Raw genomic sequence first — 18820 nt, forward strand, 5'->3', positions numbered from 1 at the left:
AGACGGGCAGTAATAGAAGTAATGAGTGTCACAACAGCACTCATTTCATCGCTTTGCTTGCGTGATGTTCCACGTGAACTCCCAAACTCAGCTCTATGGACTGCCATCTCCTCAATAGTGTTCCAACCTTTATTCTGACCGGTATTATTTTGGAACCTACCATTCGCAGCTGCGTCCAGGATGACCTTGTAATCATCATATAAAGCATTGTAGAATAAGTTGCAAAGGTACCACTGCTGGAAACCGTGGTGAGGGACAGACTGAACCAAATTCTTGAAACGTCCCCATGCTTCACAAAATTCCTCATCAGGTCCTTGCTGGAAATTTGTGATTTTACTTCTCAAAACATCAGTCTTTGCAAGTGGGAAGTATTTTTTGTAGAAGGCCAATGCGAGAGATGTCCAATCTGTGACACCAGCTGCTACCCTATCAAGGTAGCGGTACCAATCTCGCGCAGAATCCTTCAAGGAGTATAAGAACATCACCCCCTTTACTTCATCCTGAGTCACCCCAGCCGGTATAGGTATGGAACAGCAGTAGTCTGTGAAAATTTCCATATGCTTCAAAGGATCCTCATCTGGTAGACCAGCAAACTGATTTCGCTCCACTAAATCGATATAAGAGGAACGAAATTCGAAGAGACCGGTGGTAGGGGTAGGTAACACGTGCCCCTTTGGAAGGTGCTGCTCTTTTGGCTGAATATTGTCATATATCGTAGCCATATTCGCAAAACTGAGAGTACTCATGCCTTCCTCTCAAAAACCTGTCTTCTAACTGTGCAAAAGCAAAATTAGAAGCAAGGGTAAGCAACGGCCTCAAGGAAACAAAGTTCCTTGAGACAAGAAAAATAAACTAAAAATAAAGCAAAAAGAATTACACCGTCTCCCCGGCAACGGCGCCAAAATTTGACACCGTCGTTTTGTATCAAAATTAAATTTATAATTCCAAACTAAAACTATAGCTAGTGATAGTAAGGGTCGAACCACAGAGAGACAAGGTCAATTCTATTTGCTATTTCCAGTCTATAAAAAGTAACAATTAAGTGGGGGTTTTGAAATTGTTCGATTCTAAAAACTAATTGACAAAATAAGGGAATTCGCAAATAAGATAAAAGAGAGATTGGGAACTTCGGTTCACCATGGCTAAGGTCGGGTCAAAAAGGTAATAGAGATATTGTAAAACGGTCTGAGGGAACATGAGTAAGTCCTTCGATCAATGCTCAATAACCTTACGGTCTTCTAATTCCCAAGAATTTCTCAAAGCCTTCGCTCAAGGGAAATTTCAAACCCAATGAAAACCTAACCTACTAATCTTTCAATCTAGAAAGACGGGTTTATCGAAAGGTAATAAGATCGAAATGAAAGAATTCAAACCAACAAAACAACCCTAATTTATGCCATGGCTCACCTTGTTCCCAATCAATAAAATTAGCTATGCATAATTAAAACTATAACAATTGCGAAATTGATAGCAAAGAATAAGTTTGACATGATTGAATTGAATTTAAGACAAAAGATAAGAACTGAATTGCTGAAATTAAATGGGTAATAACAAGAATTGAAATAACAAGAAATTAAAGAAGAAAGAATTTGCATAAAAACTTACTAATTAAAAATGATGAACAAAGTAATTAAATTCGGGATTCGTCGTCCCCCTTTCTTGCCTATTACTAGATCTAAAAACTGAGTTCTTGAATAATGAAAAGCATAACCTAAAAGTATTCTACGTTCTACTGATAAACGATGCCAAAAGTTAATTACAAGTTGGGCTTTTAAAAGTCTAACACGAAAAATAAATCTCAGCTGCGCGGCTTGGTCGATCGACTAAGGGGCATGGTCGATCGACTGGTGAGTGAAGTACAGTAGCATCCGCTGAAGTTCCATGGTCGATCGACTGGTGATGCTGGTCGATCGACCAGCTGAGCTGTGCAGTAACCTCCTTTCCTCTTCCAAACAGCCTCTAAGCTCCATGCACGCATCCCGAGGTGAGTGAGTACGAACTTCCTTCTTCCAAGCTTCCCCGAAGTTGCCTCCGGAGGACGAATCAGGCTTGATTTAGTTCACTTCCACTTATTCCTACAATTAATCATAGAAAATGCAAAGTAAACCTATTTCGGGAGAAATAGTAGCTTGAAGCTAACATATACGCATGGAAATACGTGCCAAAACTGCAAATAAAGTGTATAGAATATGCACGTATCACTAGCTACTTATGTGGAAGACCTCCACCTTAGCCAATCACACTTGGCTCTCAAATTTGAGAGAGCATTGACCGTCAAGATCTTAGAGAAGCTCCCACCCGGAGAAGTGTCAAGTGTGAAAGAGGTTTATGCTAGGGCCGGAAACATGGAGAGGCTACCCGGCATGACCAAGGATGCTAAGGAGAGGTCCGGAGAGAAAAGAAAGATCGAAGAGAAGCTGGAGGATATCAACCCAAGAAGTCTAATTTAAATCAAGCTAGGTCCTACTCAAGACGAGCGCCAACAAGTGGCTACGGAGGTAGAGCCGCGAGTGAAGAAGGAGGATTAAGGTGCTACGATTGTGGTGGCCTCGGCCATAAGAAAGTGCAGTGTACTATCAATTCTTATCCATATTTCATTTTATTTGACTCGGGGGCCACTCATTCTTTTGTTTCTAAGAGTCATGTGTCGAACCTAGGTTTGGGGGAGGGAGAAGTAGACAATGACGATGTGTCCTTACCTTCGGAAGAGTCGATCATATGTTCAAAAGTGTATAAGGAGGTGTCGGTCATAGTGCATGAAACAAACTTTTAGATAAACCTCTTTGAATTTCCTTTAAAGGGATTTGAAGTAACCCTTAGGATGGATTGGCCAAGTAGACACAAAGCCAATATAGATTGATATCAAAAGAAAATCGCCTTGAGAGTAATCAATGGTACGAGAGTGTCATACAAAGGTTACATAGTCAAACCAAAAGTGAAACTAGTTTCGGTAATGACCTTAAAGACATATTTGAAGAAGGGTTGTCTTATGCTCTTGTGTCATGTATGGGAAACTAGTACGGAAAGACCGCAAGCATAAGATATACTGGTGGTGAGAGCCTTTGAGGATGTGTTTCCGGTGAAGTTACCCAGATTACCTCCTCTAAGAGAGGTAGAATTTAGAGTGGACTTGAAAACGGGTGCGAGACCAATCTCTAAGGCCCCGTACCAGATGGGTCCAAAGGATTTGGAGGATTTAAAAAAGCAACTTTGGGAATTGGTGGATAAGGGTTACATTAGACCGAGTGTTTCACCATGGGAAGCATCGGTTCTATTTGTAAAGAAGAAGGACGGAACCATGAGATTATGCATCGATTATAGGGAGTTGAATAATGTCACCGTCAAGACCAAGTACCCTCTACCGAGGATTGATGATTTGTTTCACCAACTTAGTGAAGCCGGAGTATTTTCAAAGATTAACCTACGATCGGGCTTTCGCCAATTGAAGATCAAGGATGAGGACATCCCAAAGACCACATTTAGATCAAGGTACGGCCATTATGAGTTCGTAGTGATACCGTTTGGGTTAACAAATGCATCGGCCGCCTTCATGAATCTCATGAATAGGGTGTTTAGTCCGTACTTGGACAAATTCGTGGTGGTATTTATAAACGATATTTTGTTCTACTCCAAGACTAAGGAAGAGCACGAGGAGCACCTAAGAATTATTTTGTAATCCTTAAGGGAGCACCAACTCTATGCGTGGCTTTATAAGTGCGAGTTTTGGTTGGAGAAGGTGGCTTTCTTAGGTTATATAATATCAAGGGAAGGAGTTGTCGTGGATCCTACCAAGATTGAGGTCATGTCTAAGTGGGTGGCACCCATGAATGCAGCGAAAATTCGACGCTTCCAAGACCTAGCCGGGTATTATTGCCGATTTGTGAAAGACTTCTCAAAGATTGTCAAACCCTTGACATCACTGATGATAAAAGAGAATAGTTTCAAGTGGGACAGAAGTTGTGAGACGGGCTTCTTGATCCTAAAGGACCGCCTAACAATGACCCCGGTGTTAGCCTTGCCATAAGGGAGTTAGAATTTTGAAGTATATACCGATGCTTCAATTAATGGCTTGGGATGTATACTTATGGAAAATGGTAGAGTCATTGCCCATGCCTCACGGCAATTGAAGACTTATGAGGAGAACTACCCAAGCCACGACCTAGAATTGGGAGTCGTTGTCTTTACCTTGAAAATTTGGAGACACTACTTGTATGAAGCAATCTTTAAGGTATTTTCCGACCACAAAAGCTTGAAGTATATATACACCCAAAAGGAGTTGAACATGAGACAAAGGAGATGGATTGAACTTATTGGGGATTATGATATGGAGATAATTTATCATGAGGGAAAGCTAGAGTGGTGGCCGATGCCTTAATATGGAGATAATTTATCCATGTAATAAGTAAGGGGTAATAAATGAGATATTTGACCTTGGAGCCCGAGTTGTATGATGAAATCCGGGAAAGGCAAGCAAGTGATGTGAAGATCCAAGAGTGTTGGAAAGGAGTGCTAGAAAGGGAGAGCTCTCGAGATTTAAGTTGCATGAGGATGGAAGCCTTAGATTTAAGGGGAGATGGTGTATAATAAGTGATGATGAGCTTAAGAAAAAAATAATGAATGAAGCTCATAACACGCCTTATTCGGTGCACCCGGGTGGCGATAAGTTATACAAGGATCTTAAGAAGACCATTTGGTGGTCAAATATAAAGAGGGAAGTGGCGGAATTTGTGGCAAGATACTTGACTTGCCAAAGAGTGAAGGGGGAACAAAATATACCACAAGGGAAATTAAATCCTTTAGATGCGCCGGAATGGAAGTGGGAGTCGATATCTATGGATTTCATAGTCGGACTACCAAGAACTCAAAAGGGTAACAACATGATTTGAGTCATTGTGGATAGGTTGACCAAGTTGGTCGATTTCATCGCAATGAAGGACACTTGGAGCAAGATAGAGTTGGCCAATGCCTATTGCAAATATGTGGTCAAACTTTATGGATTTCCAAAGGACATTGTGTCGGACAGACATTCGCGATTTATTTCAAGATTTTGGCAAGATCTTCAAAGCTCCTTGGGTACTCAACTGATGATGAGTACGGCCTTCCACCCGGCAATGGATGGACAAACGTAGAGGACCATCCAAATATTGGACGATATGTTGAGAGCTTGTGTCTTGCAGTTTGGAGGCTCTTGGGAAGAAAGACTACATTTGATTGAGTTCTCCTAGAACAATAGCTACCATGCTAGCATTGGCATGGCACCATTTTAAACTTTATATGGGAGAAAATATCGAAGCCTGATATGTTCGTACGATAGCACTGAAGTCGTGCTATTGGGGCCTCAAATGATTCAAGATATATGATTGATCAAGTCCATGTAATCCGAGAGAAGATGAGAGCGGCACAAGATAGGCACAAGAGCTACATTAATTTGAGGCAGAGTGACATCGAAGTCACGGTAGTGGATTAAATGTTACTCAAAGTCTCGCCCATGACAGGGGTAATGAGATTTGGAAAGAGAGGCAATTTGAGCCAAAAGTTTATTGGCCCCTATGAGATATTGGATAGAGACGGGGAAGTGGCCTACCGTTTAGCACTTACCCCGGCCTTAGACCGAGTTCACAATGTCTTTCACGTGTCTCAATTGCGTATACATAAATATATAAGTGACCCTTCTCATGATCGAACTAGATGATGCCCTAACTTCTGTGAAAACGCCCAAGGAAGTCCTTGACTGGAAGGTTAGGAAAACCAGACATGGCGAAACGGTATTGGTTAAAGTTTTGTAGTGCAACCATCTTGTAGAAGACGCTACTTGGGAGGCCTAAGAAACCATGACAGAGAGTTACCCTCATCTTTTCGCGCAGGTATAAGTTTGGTTACGAGGTTGTAGCCGTGTTTCTAAAAGGGTAAGGCATATTACGCAAGTGCAAGTAGCATGATTTTTCTTAATTCTTTTACTTAGCCTAATAGCTTTTAGTTGGTCATAGCGCATTAGTTTCATGATACCCGACTCACCGCCTTTCACCTTGAGAATTTCATGGGATATAGAATTGTGGCTTTTACAGTGTCGGGTGCGAACTTCGGGGACGAAGTTCTTTTTAAGAGGGGAAGATTGTAATACCTCGCATTTATATAGACTTAGAATTGACCGAGTAGTCGATCCACTCGGCCGAGTGAATCCCCACTCGATCGAGTAGAGGACCGAGTACACTTTGGCAGTAGGCTGGAAGCCTGGAAAAGTGGTCACTCGACCGAGTGGACCGACCACTCGACCGAGTGCCGATCAAATTAATCTTATACGGGAAGTTTTATTGATGAGATGTCGCTTTTGTGGCTTATCTTTTTAGATTTCCACCTAAACCCCTTCCCAAACCTTATCCTCACCACTCTCTAAAATTCCCCAAAAATATCTCTAAAATATCCACCAACCAATCCTCTCAAAAACCCTAGCATCTAAGTGAAGGATTCTTGCCTCCTTGTTCATTCATCTTGTTTGTAAGTTAATTTATACTCCATTTCCTTTAATCTTGTCTTCGTAACTTTAATTGTCCTAGTATACTACCCTATAATTAATTAGGTTATGAGAATTAAGAAGAATAATTAAAGAGTTTAATTAGTAGATTTATTATAATAGTTTATAGTAATGAATGTAGTAATTAATGTGTGTAGGGAGCTTTATTGAGGAGCACTTCTAGTGGGTAGTTTGTGGATTTGTGAAGATAAACTTTAGGTAGGGTTTTCCCTACTTAGTTATAATGATATGGGTGTTTAATTGTACATTTATTGTCATTAATTACATTTGTATGGTGAATTGTGACAAGGTTTATCACATAAGATGACTTTATGATAATTATGTGAAAGTGAGTATAGTGAATTGTGACAAGGTTGATTACATTGCTTTATAACATGTTAAAGAGCAAATTTCTTCCTTAAAATTTCAGCACACTTTCTTCAACAACCATCACCATGTTTACTCATTCTTCTTACGAATCTTCAAAACACCATAACTTGCTCAATTCTCCTCCGAATTGAGTTATTATCGCGCCAAATTTTTCCACTTTCCGTCCTCCATCTTTCTATGTGAGAAAGACGCCGCCTTTTTCCTTATCTCATGACTGTCGTCCCACATAAGATTCGGGATTCATGCTATTTTTTGTTTTGTTTTCGTGTTTTGGTGCAAGCTTGGATAATCCGGAAGAAGATAGATTTTTGGTGGACGACTCTATTGAAGATTGAAGAGCTAATAAGTTAACAGTGATAGGTTTCTCGATATTATGTCAATTTGTGTGCTTGAGTTGCTATAGTTTTGTCTTTTGGTTGTTAAAGTTGGAAACTTTACATGTTTCTTATTTGGTAAAATGATGTGTGAAATTGTCTGAAGTTGGTATGAGTAATTTTGAGTATGTTATTACATTTACTTGTAATTGGGTGAAATTGGTTGTTTACATATGTTGATTAGAGAATAAGCCATCTTAATTATGTCTAGTTAACATGCTTAATTAAGTTTTGAGATTTATTGTTGGAAGTATTGATATTGGAACAATTGGGTAAAGGTGGTTGGTTACTTGGATATGTAAACTCTTGATTGTCGTCTCACATGTGCCCTAATTTATATGCCTTAATTACAATGTGAATCACTTTGTCGAGAGTGTTGGAATCGGAGTGATTTGGGTGACGTTGGATAGGTAAATGGATTGCTTGTTAAATTTCGATGTTCTCTTATTAATTACATGTTTATAATTAATTGGGGAACTTCATTATAGAAATGTTTATATTTTAAAGAGGATGGAAAAATATATTTAAGACCATCTCATATGTACTTAAAATGGGTGGAACGAGCTTAAAACAAATCCCGACAAATAGAATACGTCCCAAGTCCGTCCCACACATTAAACGAGCTCCTTCCTTCGACATACAGCCATCCCATAAGGACAATTTCATCCCGGACCGGGATAAAGTCCATCTGTTGAACCATATAGCTTATATGATTATGTTTTGATGATGTCAAGGTGCTTTATAATTTATATACTTGTTGCGCGTAATCGTTTGTTAAGACTTTTAGATTCAACTTATCTAATACAAGCAACAAAGAACTTGTGATGGAAGTATACAATAGCCAAGCCCTTATTCAAAACGATTAAACATTCATTCAAGATTTATGTAAAGACGAAGTCCGTCTAAAGATTAATCAAGCTTGGATGATGACGTAGCCTATATTCGAAGATCTCCTTGAAGATTAGAATAGTATAGGTGATTATCTCGTAATGATAACCAAGAATAAGTTTCTTGAATTGGTAAAGTTATAGCTTTGCAGATATAACATTACTAGTAAAAGAGCTCAATGTTATAGCTCTTCTACTATAACATTGAGATGCTGAGTTTATTATACACGACATATAATGTTTCAAAATTGTTTTAAAGTTTATTTTGAATGTTTTGATAAAAGTATTTATATAATAAAGCCCGGTTTAGTGGGGAGTTCGGTTTTATGTTGAACGTTGACTAGTAGTTGTTTTGGGCCAACTTATGAGTTGGACCATGCTACTAATTAGGGTTTCAACATAGCCTCTCTTAAAACCTAAATTCTAACCCTTATATTAAGAAAGGGTTTGCACGAGTCACGAGGCATATGAGCCGTGACATCTCGTGTAGATTAGGGTATATCTTGGTAAGATTTTATTCTGTAAAGAATATCTTTACATATCTTATATATCTTACTTAATATATTTGTTTATGATAAAAGATATTCTTGTTATAAGAAATCCTATCATATCTTAGAATTTATAGAAAAGATAATATTTGAATAGATTATATTCTATCTTTTGGAATATTCTTTATTATCTTTTAGGCTTTTAGGAAATAAATAATAGAAGATATGATTTGTTAACATATCTCCTATTATTCGGCTATTAGGGTTTGTGTAAACCGAGTTGCCTACTCTTTCCTTCCTATAAAGACCTTGCCCTTTACAACATTCAAAATAGAGACCTTAAGCATAAAAATTGATCTTATTTTTACAAAGCAAATCGTGTGTTTCAAAGCTGAAAACCGTTTTGTTATTTTTGAAAGGTCGTGTATTTTATACTCGTATACTTGTTCTTATTGTTATCGTTATAAGATAATAGTGCTTAGTTGATTTCTTTCTCGTTCATTAACGTGAACTATTAGAAGAATCATTAGTGCTTTATTATTAGCGTAAGTTAGTCACTCGAGTATTTAACGGTACTCATTGAGTTACAGCTAGAGTTAGTTGTACGAGTTGGGTTAGTAAATTTGTAATCCGGAGAAAGGTACTAAATTTATTAATCGAGAATAAGGACGTAGGTTTCGACTTGTGAAACTGAACCACTTCAAAAACCCGTGTATCTCTCTTTCTTTCGTTTATTTGCTTTGCTTTTAATTCGTTAATTAGTTAAAGTTTAATCAATAAACTTTAAATAATTAATTATACCTACATAATCGAAAAAGTATTAAAAATTTTTAAATCCTCAATTCACCCCCTACCCCCCCCCTCTTGAGTATTTTGGATCAATAGACTCTTCAATTGGTATCAGAGCCTCGTGCTCTTGATTGCCTAACCGCAAAGAGGCTGATCTATCTTGGTTTTCATTTATCTCTTAGTTTTATATTCCGCTGCCTATCACGTGATAAATGGATTCCAAATATCTCAAGTGTCCCGTCTTTGATGGGAAGAATTATGGATTGTGGAAAAACATGATGACTCACTATGTGAAAGGTCACGATTAGGAGTGCTGGAGGATTATCCAAAATAGACCGCATAAAATTCTTGTAGCATCCGAGGAAGGCACTACCTACGAAAAGAAAGAAGAGGACTATGTCGAGGCCGATTACAAGAAGGCCGAAAAGAACTCCAAAGCAATAAGTCTCCTGCAAAACGGAATGACTTCTACAGAATTTGATCGGTTTTCTTCGTGCTCTACGGCCAAGGAGTTATGGGATGGGCTTGAATTAGCCTATGAGGGTACTTCCATTGTTAGGAAGCACCGAATAGATTTGCTTATGCAAAAATATGAGCTATTCATTATGGAGCCTAATGAGTCCTTAGATAGTATGTCCGCAAGGTTTTCAAGCATTATAAATGAATTAAAAAACCTAGGTAGGAAATTTAGTACTGAGAACATTGCTAGAAAGGTTCTTAGGAGCCTTACTAAGAAGTGGCGTGCTAAAGTCACTGCAATGGAGGAATCACGAGACCTTGAAAACCTATCCTATCAAGAAGTCATTGGTGCTCTCATGGCCCATGAAATTACTCTTAATAAGGATGACGCTGAACCAAGCCGAAATAAGAGTATGGCCTTAAAGAGCGAAGAAGTTGACTCTGAACTAGAGGATGAAACTGTCTTGTTTGCACGTCGCTTCAAAAATAAGATCTTTTGAAACAAACAAACAAAATCATCCTACAATAACAACAACAAATCGTCCAACAAAAAGGTTACAGAATCAAAGTCATCTTTCGCCAATAGAGGTTGCTTCAAGTGTGGAGAATCTGATCACATGATCAAGGATTGTCCAACATGGGAGAAGATCAAGGACAAGACAAAACGCGAGAAGACAAAAAGAGAATTCAAACAAGTAATGATGGCTTCGTGTTGGGGAGACCTTAATTAAGAAGATGACGAGGGATCTGAAGACGACGAAGTAGCCAACCTTTGTCTCAGCAGTGTTAGTCTTGACCTAATCTCCGACAGCGACAATGAAAGCACAAACTCTCACTCAAACTATTGGTTTCTCGGAGAATCAGACGAAGATGACGATGAAGAGGTAAGTTATTTTGAGCTTAAGAAACGCGTTAAGAAATTGTCTAAAAATGCTTTAATTGAATTCTTTGAACAATCTCTCGATAAGTGTCACGAACAGGACTTGCAGTTGAAAGATCTAAAGGAACAGATTCTCGAAATTGCAGAAGAGAATTATACTCTAAAGGCTAAGGCTAAGAAGTTAAAGTCTAAGGTTATAGCTGAGAAAGCAACAACGTTAGACTCTACTATGGCTGAAAAGAAGGAATTAGAGTCCAAAGTTATGGCTAATGAAGCTATAACTTCCGACCTAAAGCTTAACATCATGCACCTTCAAGCCAAAGTTATAGCTAATGAATCTATAACTTTAGAACTTAGAAAAGCCAAAGAACTTTTGGAAACTAGGATCGCATCTGATGAAGCAGTGATCTTAGACCAAAAGAAAGAGATAGATTCCCTCTCAAAGCAATTAAAGGAATCTAAGACCGACATGATCAATGTTAAGAAACAACATTCCGATGTTGTATTCATTCTTAACAAACGATTCCAAGACTTTCGTGATAACTTTAAGAAGGATAATGATGTAGATCACACGAAATGTCAAGAAGAGATTAAAACCCTAAAGGATCTACTCTTACATGCTAGGAAGGTCCATGATAAGTGGGAAGGTAGCACAAAAGTCCTAAACTTCCTAACCGAACAATCTGACAATAATATGAAGATGGGGTTAGGACATGAGTGCTACAGTCATAGAGATCACGCTAAATGCAAATCAACACCTTCGGATTTTGATTTTTGAAAAAGGAAGTATGCTGATCTTCCTGAATATCTGATTTGCAATTACTGTGGTCATACGGGTCACATTCAAATCAATTGTGTCAAAAGGCTCATGATATACGAAAAAATGCAGACCATGCTAAAACTGTTGACACAGTTGTCGAGGATGATAAAACCCCCATTAATGAACCTAACGAAGAAAGGAATAATAAATTTCGTTGGTTCTATGACATGGCCTTTGATTACACCAAGAAACCCCGTACCTCACAAAACCCTTGTCGACCTCAACCTAGTAAACCTGTTCACAAGGGAAACAGTCGTGAAAGACCTAGAGAAATTCCTAGACCAAGAGAAAACCCTAACCCTAGAACATCTCCCAAGCCAAATAAACCAAGGGTTAGAAAAACAGTTATTAGACAAGTTTGGATTCGAAAAGATTTAGTATATAAAGTAACTAATCATAAGGGACCCAACTTAGCTTGAGTACCTAAAAACTGTATCTAATCCTTTCTGCAGGAAGTAGTGAAAGAAAATAATCAATGGTATCTTGATAGTGGATGTTCAAGACACATGACCGGAGATAAGAGTCTATTTCTTTCACTCAAGCCTTTCAATGGAGGAAAAGTGACGTTCGGGGACAAGAAAAAGGGAAAAGTAATAGGTGTTGGGAAAATCGGAATTTCTAAGCCTCACACAATCAGTGACGTTTATCTCGTTGATGGATTAAAACATAACTTGCTTAGCATATCTCAACTGTGCGACAAAGGTAACAAAGTAGTTTTTCATACTGATAGTTGTCGCATTATTATTGAAGGTACTAGCAATGTTATTTTAGAAGGCCACAGGAAAAGAAATGTTTATATGGTAGATTTAAATGTTGTGCCTACTAACTCTTTTTCATGCATGAAAGTTACTCTTGATGATCCTTGTTTATGGCATAAACGGTTTGGTCACATTAGCTCACTAACCTTGAACAAGATCAAGAAGTGGGACTTGGTTGAAGGGTTACCTAAGATTAAGTTCGACCAAGAAAAGAAGTGTGACACGTGTGCAAGGTAAAAACAAGTTAGATCATCGTTCAAACCAAAAAGAGTTGTAAGCACAAATCAAGCCTTGGAATTAGTACATATGGATTTATGTGGACCAATGAAGGTAAGGAGTAGAGGAGGATCCAGGTACGTCTTTGTTCTTGTAGACGATTACTCAAGGTATGTATGGCCTATCTTTCTTCATTCAAAAGACGAAACGTTTGATGAATTTGATTGTCTTATGAAACGTGTTCAAAACAAATATAAGACTAATCTAGTATCTATTCATACGGATCATGGCACCGAGTTTGACAATCAAGCTTTCATAGAATACTGTAGAGTTAATGGTGTAGGGCATAACTTTTCTGCACCAAGAACTCCTCAACAAAACGGTGTCGTTGAACGTATGAATAGAACTTTAGAAGATATGGCACGTACAATGCTTTTGTGTAGTGGTTTACCTCGTAACTTTTGGGCTGAAGCCATTAGTACTTCCTACTACATCCATAATCGTGCTATGATCCGACCTATTCTTAAGAAAACCCCCTACAAACTCCTTAGAGGTCGAAAACCTAATATCTCCCATCTTCGTTGCTTTGGGAGTAAATGCTTTGTTCATAATAATGGTAAAAATCGTTTAAGTAAATTCGACCCTAGGAGTGATGAGGCGATCTTCGTGGGATACTCGGATCATAGTAAGGCTTACAAAGTCTTCAATAAAAGAACTCTTTGTATTGAATAAAGTGTCCACGTCATTTTTGATGAGGATAACGTGTTTGATAAGCCTGTACAGGATAAGGAAGAAGACTTGGATGAACCCGACTTCCGTCTCTCAAGAGATGATCCCCCGTAACTAGAATTGTAGGATAATGAGATTGAAGGAACGAATGATGAACTTGATCGTTCCTCAAAACATAAAAAGGAGAAAACCAAGGTTATAGTTGATGATACTATAATATTAACACAAAATAAGGATTCCCAAACTAATGTTATAGATGATGTTACAATAACATTAAATCCAAATAAAGGTGTAGAATCCAAGGTTATAATCGGTTCTAATACAACACCCGGATTGGATTTAGGGGGAACTTCCTCCAATTCCGAGCCAAATGAAGTTGGGTCAAGCTCAAATAACAATGATGAACCAAGTACTTCAACAAAGTGGAAATACAAGAGCTCTCATCCCATGGACAATATTCTAGGGAATATTAAGAAGGGTGTTCAAACTAGACGTTCCCTGAATAACTTCTGCTCTTTCTACTCTTTTCTATCTGAGATCGAACCAACAAATCTAAATGAAGCTCTTGCTGAATCTGATTGGATTATCGCTATGTAAGAAAAGCTACAACAGTTCGAAAGAAACAAGGTTTGGCATTTAGTTCCTAGACCAAAGGATCGATATGTCATTGGAACTAGGTGGGTCTTTAGGAACAAATTAGATGATGCCGGAGTCATTATCAGAAACAAAGCAAGATTGGTGGTCCAAGGTTATAATCAACAAGAAGGAATAGATTATGAGGAGACTTTCGCACCTGTTGCTCGTCTTGAAGCTATTAGACTTCTGATAGCATTCGCCGCACACAAAGGAATGAAGCTCTTCCAGATGGACGTCAAGACAACATTCTTAAATGGATACTTAGAAGAAGAAGTCTTTGTTGAACAACCCCATGGATTGAAGAATAGAAAATATGAAGATCACGTCTTCGAATTAGATAAAGCCCTATACGGATTGAAGGAAGCACCTAGGGCATGGTACGACAGATTATCTAAGTTTCTACTTGACAGTGGATTCAGTAGAGGATCCGTTGATAATACCCTATTTCTAAAATATGAGGGTTCTGACCTTTTGGTTGTTCAAATTTACGTCGACGACATCATCTATGGATCGACCAACCGAAGCCTATGCAAATATTTTTATGAGTTAATGACTTCCGAGTTCGAGATGAGTATGATGGGAGAATTGAAATTCTTTCTAGGTCTGCAAATACAACAAACTGACGAGGGCATCAAAATCCATCAACAGAAATATATCAAGGAATTGATCCTGAAGTTTGGAATGGAAAACTCTCACGCTATGCATACTCCAATGGTCGAGAACAAGAAATTGACATTAGATGAAGACGGTAAATCAGTTGATGAACCTACTTACCGTGGAATGATCAGGTCACTGTTATATTTGACCGCAAATTAGACCCGATATTATGTTTAGCATATGCGTTTGTACGAGATATCAATCATCTCCCAAAGAATCACATATGACGGACGTAAAACGAATTCTACGATATTTAATTGGAACGGCCAAGCTGTATTTGTGGTATCCGATGGAGTGTAACTTTGATCTAGTCGGTTATTCTGATGCCGACTACGCATGATGTTCTCTAGACAGAAAAATCATGTCGGGTGTCGCCACATTTATCGGACCATGTATCATTACGTGGGGTTCGAAGAAACAAAATTCGGTTGCTCTCTCAACTGTTGAAGCCGAATATATTGCTGCAGGACTGGTATGTACTCAATTATTATGGCTTAAGCAACAATTACGTGATTATGGTGTTGACGTAGGATGTATTCCTATTTTATGCGATAATAGTAGTGCAATAATTATTTCTCAAAATACCGCACAACATTCACGTACCAAACACATTGAAATAAGACACCATTTTATTCGAGACCATGTTGAGAAGGGGAATATAAAACTTGAATTTTGTAGTACTGAAAAACAATGGGCAGACATTTTGACAAAAAGTGAACTTGGCAAGTGTTGTGTTGCATCGTATAATCCAAACGAGTCTCACGGTTACCAAGGAAAAATTAAGTACAACGATCGACCTTCCATATGGGATGTGGGTGTCTCGATTGTTAGAAATAAAACAAGTGGTGGGACGGGATAGCTATGGTGTAAGTGCACGGGATTGTATGTGTGATCGTTTGATCAAGCTTATGGATCTTGTTGTTGATGGACCCGAGTTAATTCTTGCTAAGGATGTTGAGAAAAGCCCGGGTGATTCGGGTTTGGGGGCTATGAGACGAAATTGGAGGGTTTCATGACTAGCTTAATGGAGAAGTTTGAGGAGCATTCCACAAACTTGGCTACGGTCTTGTCTCAAGTTGGACCGTCACAATCTTTGGAGCCGGGTTTGGATGCCTCTCGTGTTTATGCGTGGATGAGTGAGGTGGATAAGAGGTTAATGGGTTTTGAACGGGAATTGAAGGCAATCCGTGGGGAAGTGTTCCCACATGGTGACCGTCTTACATTTCTCACTAGTCAAGGTGGAGCGTTGGTCATGCACGGAAAGGCTATGGCTAGTGATCAATCGCTTACATTGGAGGCTACGAAAGCTTTGTCCTTGAAGGTGCTCAACTTTGAACGGAGTCTTCAAAGTATGTCCCAACTTGTGCGGAGCTCATTTGATCGTCTTGATGCCTTAGAGCATCGTACTCGGCCCGACTACGTGAACCCTTATAAGACCCGCAACATTTAATCTCCTCTCGTCTTACCATATTTAGCCCTTTCTATTTTTAGTTTTCTTTTTCATTTTCTCATGGTGTGTTGCAAACTTATCATTCGGTCCATTTTGGCATACACTTGTGGTTATGGCCCAAGTGTCTCTTTAAACATGTGTTATTCGGCCATTTGGCTTAAAACATGTTTTCTTAAGTTTGTGTGATAATTATTTTTTAGATACTTATAGTTATGCGTGCTAAATTTGCTCTTTATGACGTTTTATCTCTTGTCTCGTCTTATATTATTCTAGTCATTTCTATTTTATTCTTAACTTTTTGATGATGTCAAGAGGGGGAATGAACGTCTATAGTAAGCATCTACCTAAGCTTGCTCCTTGTCAAGACCAATTGTCTCTTGAAGTCCTTAAAGTTTCGGTTTTATGATTATTAAGATGACGGTATTATATTGAGGAGAAACTCTTTACTTAGTCACAAAATTAGGAGACTTGCCATCATCAAAAAGGGGGAATTTGTTGAACCATATAGCTTATATGATTGTGTTTTGATGATGTCAAAGTGCTTTATAATTTATATACTTGTTGCTCATAATCGTTTTTTAAGTCCTTTAGATTCAACTTATCTAATACAAGCAACAAAGAACTTGTGATGGAAGTATACAATAGTCAAGCCCTTATTCAAGATCAAACGATTAAAGATTCATTCAAGATTTATGTAAAGACGAAGTCCGTCTAATGATTAATCAAGCTTGGATGATGACGTAGCCTATATTCGAAGATCCCCCTGAAGATTAGAATAGTATAGGTGATTATCTCGCAATGATAACCAAGAATAAGTTTCTTGAATTGGTAATGTTATAGCTTTGCAGCTATAACATTACTAGTAAAAGAGCTCAATGTTATCGCTCTCCTACTATAACATTGAGATGCTGAGTTTATTATACACGACATATAATGTTTCAAAATTGTTTTAAAGTTTATTTCGAATGTTTTGATAAAAGTATTTATATAATAAAGTCCGGTTTAGTGCGAAGTTCGGTTTTATGTTGAACGTTGACTAGTAGTTGTTTTGGGCCAACTTATGAGTTGGACCATGCTACTAATTAGGGTTTCAACATAACCTCTCTTAAAACCTAAATTCTAACCCATATATTAAGATAGGGTTTGAACGAGTCACGAGGCATATGAGTCGTGACATCTCGTGTAGATTAGGGTATATCTTGTAAAGATTTTATTCTGTAAAGAATATCTTTACATATCTTATATATCTTACTTAATATATTTGTTTATGTTAAAAAATATTCTTGTTATAAAAAATCCTATCATATCTTAGAATTTATAGAAAAGATAATATAGAAAAGGGATCCTATAAGTCCACCTTATTTAGGTGAGTCCTTGAGTCCTCATCCTAACCTTTGGATCTAGATAATGAATGGCTAAGATTAGACTAAAATAGTGGGCTGGGATTTAAATACTTCAAAACCCTAATTTCTCAACTTTCCTCTCATTCCACTCCACTGCCTCACTTCCCTCTCTCCCTCTCATTTTCACACACTCTCTCATCTCTCTACAACTCCACCACCACCGACAAAACAGACACCATACAACACCGCTTTCTCACTTTGCCGTCACCATCTGCCTCTCACCTCGTCGCCGCCACTACGCCGTCACCATGGCCAGCCCGTCCTTTCACATCTCGTTTTTTTTTTTTTCAGATTTCGTTTTCTTTTTCGTGGTGGTGGTGTTTGTTAACCGTGGTGAGTGTTTTTTTCTTTTTCGGTGGTGGTGGTAGGTTTTAGACGGTGGGGGGAGTGTTGTCGCGTTGTTTTTTTCTTTGTTCTTCGCTCAGATCTTTTTTTTTGTGTTTTTTTTTCAACTTTTCGTCTCTTTTTGGTGGTGGTGGTGGTGGTTGTTCACAGTGGTGAGTGTTGTTGTCGGTGCCATATTAACGGTGGTTGTTTTATTTTCCGTTTTTTTTTCCTTTTGGGCTGGTGGTGGTTGGTGTTGACGGTGTGGTGTGATGTCGTGTAGTATTTTTTTTTTGTTCATTTTTTGGTTGGCTGATAGCGGCTTGTTGTTGGTGTTATGGTGTGTTGTTCTTTCTTTCTTTCTCCTCTCGTCCTCTCCATTGCAGATCTGTTTTTTTTTTCATTTTTAGATCTGATTTTAATGGGTTGGTGGGGGTTGTTAGGTTGGTGGTGGTTGTTCGGTGTGGGTAGGGTCAGGTGTGGGTGATGGCTGTGGTGGTGACGGGATGGATGATGGTGGTGGTATTGTCGGTGGTTGACTAAAGTTACACGCTTGACAGACTAGAGTTACTCGCTTGACGGACTAGAGTTACACTCTAAACAAGCTAAAGTTACACTTTAAATGACTGAAATTACATTCTTAACGGCTGAAATTACACTTTTAACAGGCTGAAATTACACTCTTAACAGACTGAAATTACCAGACTGAAATTACACTCGTAACAAACTGAAGTTACACTCTTAATGAACTGAAGTTACACTCAAAATGGTCTCAAGGATTTACATTAAACTTACTGTTAAAATTATATAAATTCAACCTATAATAAAAATTACATAAATTTAAATTTTAACATAAAAAGAACTCTTAAAATAATAAAGTTACACTAGTAAAACAGTGAAGTTACACTCAAAAGTGTTGAAATTACATAAAAAACCGTAAAGTTACACTCATAAAATATTGAAATTACATAAATCGTTAAAATTACATAAAATCAAATTTATATATTCAAAATATTAAAAAGATAGGCATAAATTCAAAATTTTGTATA

General features: G+C 38.1%; 1 non-coding gene across 1 annotated transcript; it reads left to right on the forward strand.

The window, feature by feature from the left end:
- Nucleotides 1–240: 240 nt before the first annotated feature.
- Nucleotides 241–347, forward strand: LOC141615929 (small nucleolar RNA R71). Its single transcript, XR_012530314.1, has one exon. It is a non-coding gene; the product is annotated as a small nucleolar RNA R71 (small nucleolar RNA).
- Nucleotides 348–18820: the final 18473 nt, after the last annotated feature.

The sequence above is a fragment of the Silene latifolia genome, chromosome 11 (assembly GCF_048544455.1).
Source record: "Silene latifolia isolate original U9 population chromosome 11, ASM4854445v1, whole genome shotgun sequence".
NCBI classification, from domain to species: domain Eukaryota; kingdom Viridiplantae; phylum Streptophyta; class Magnoliopsida; order Caryophyllales; family Caryophyllaceae; genus Silene; species Silene latifolia.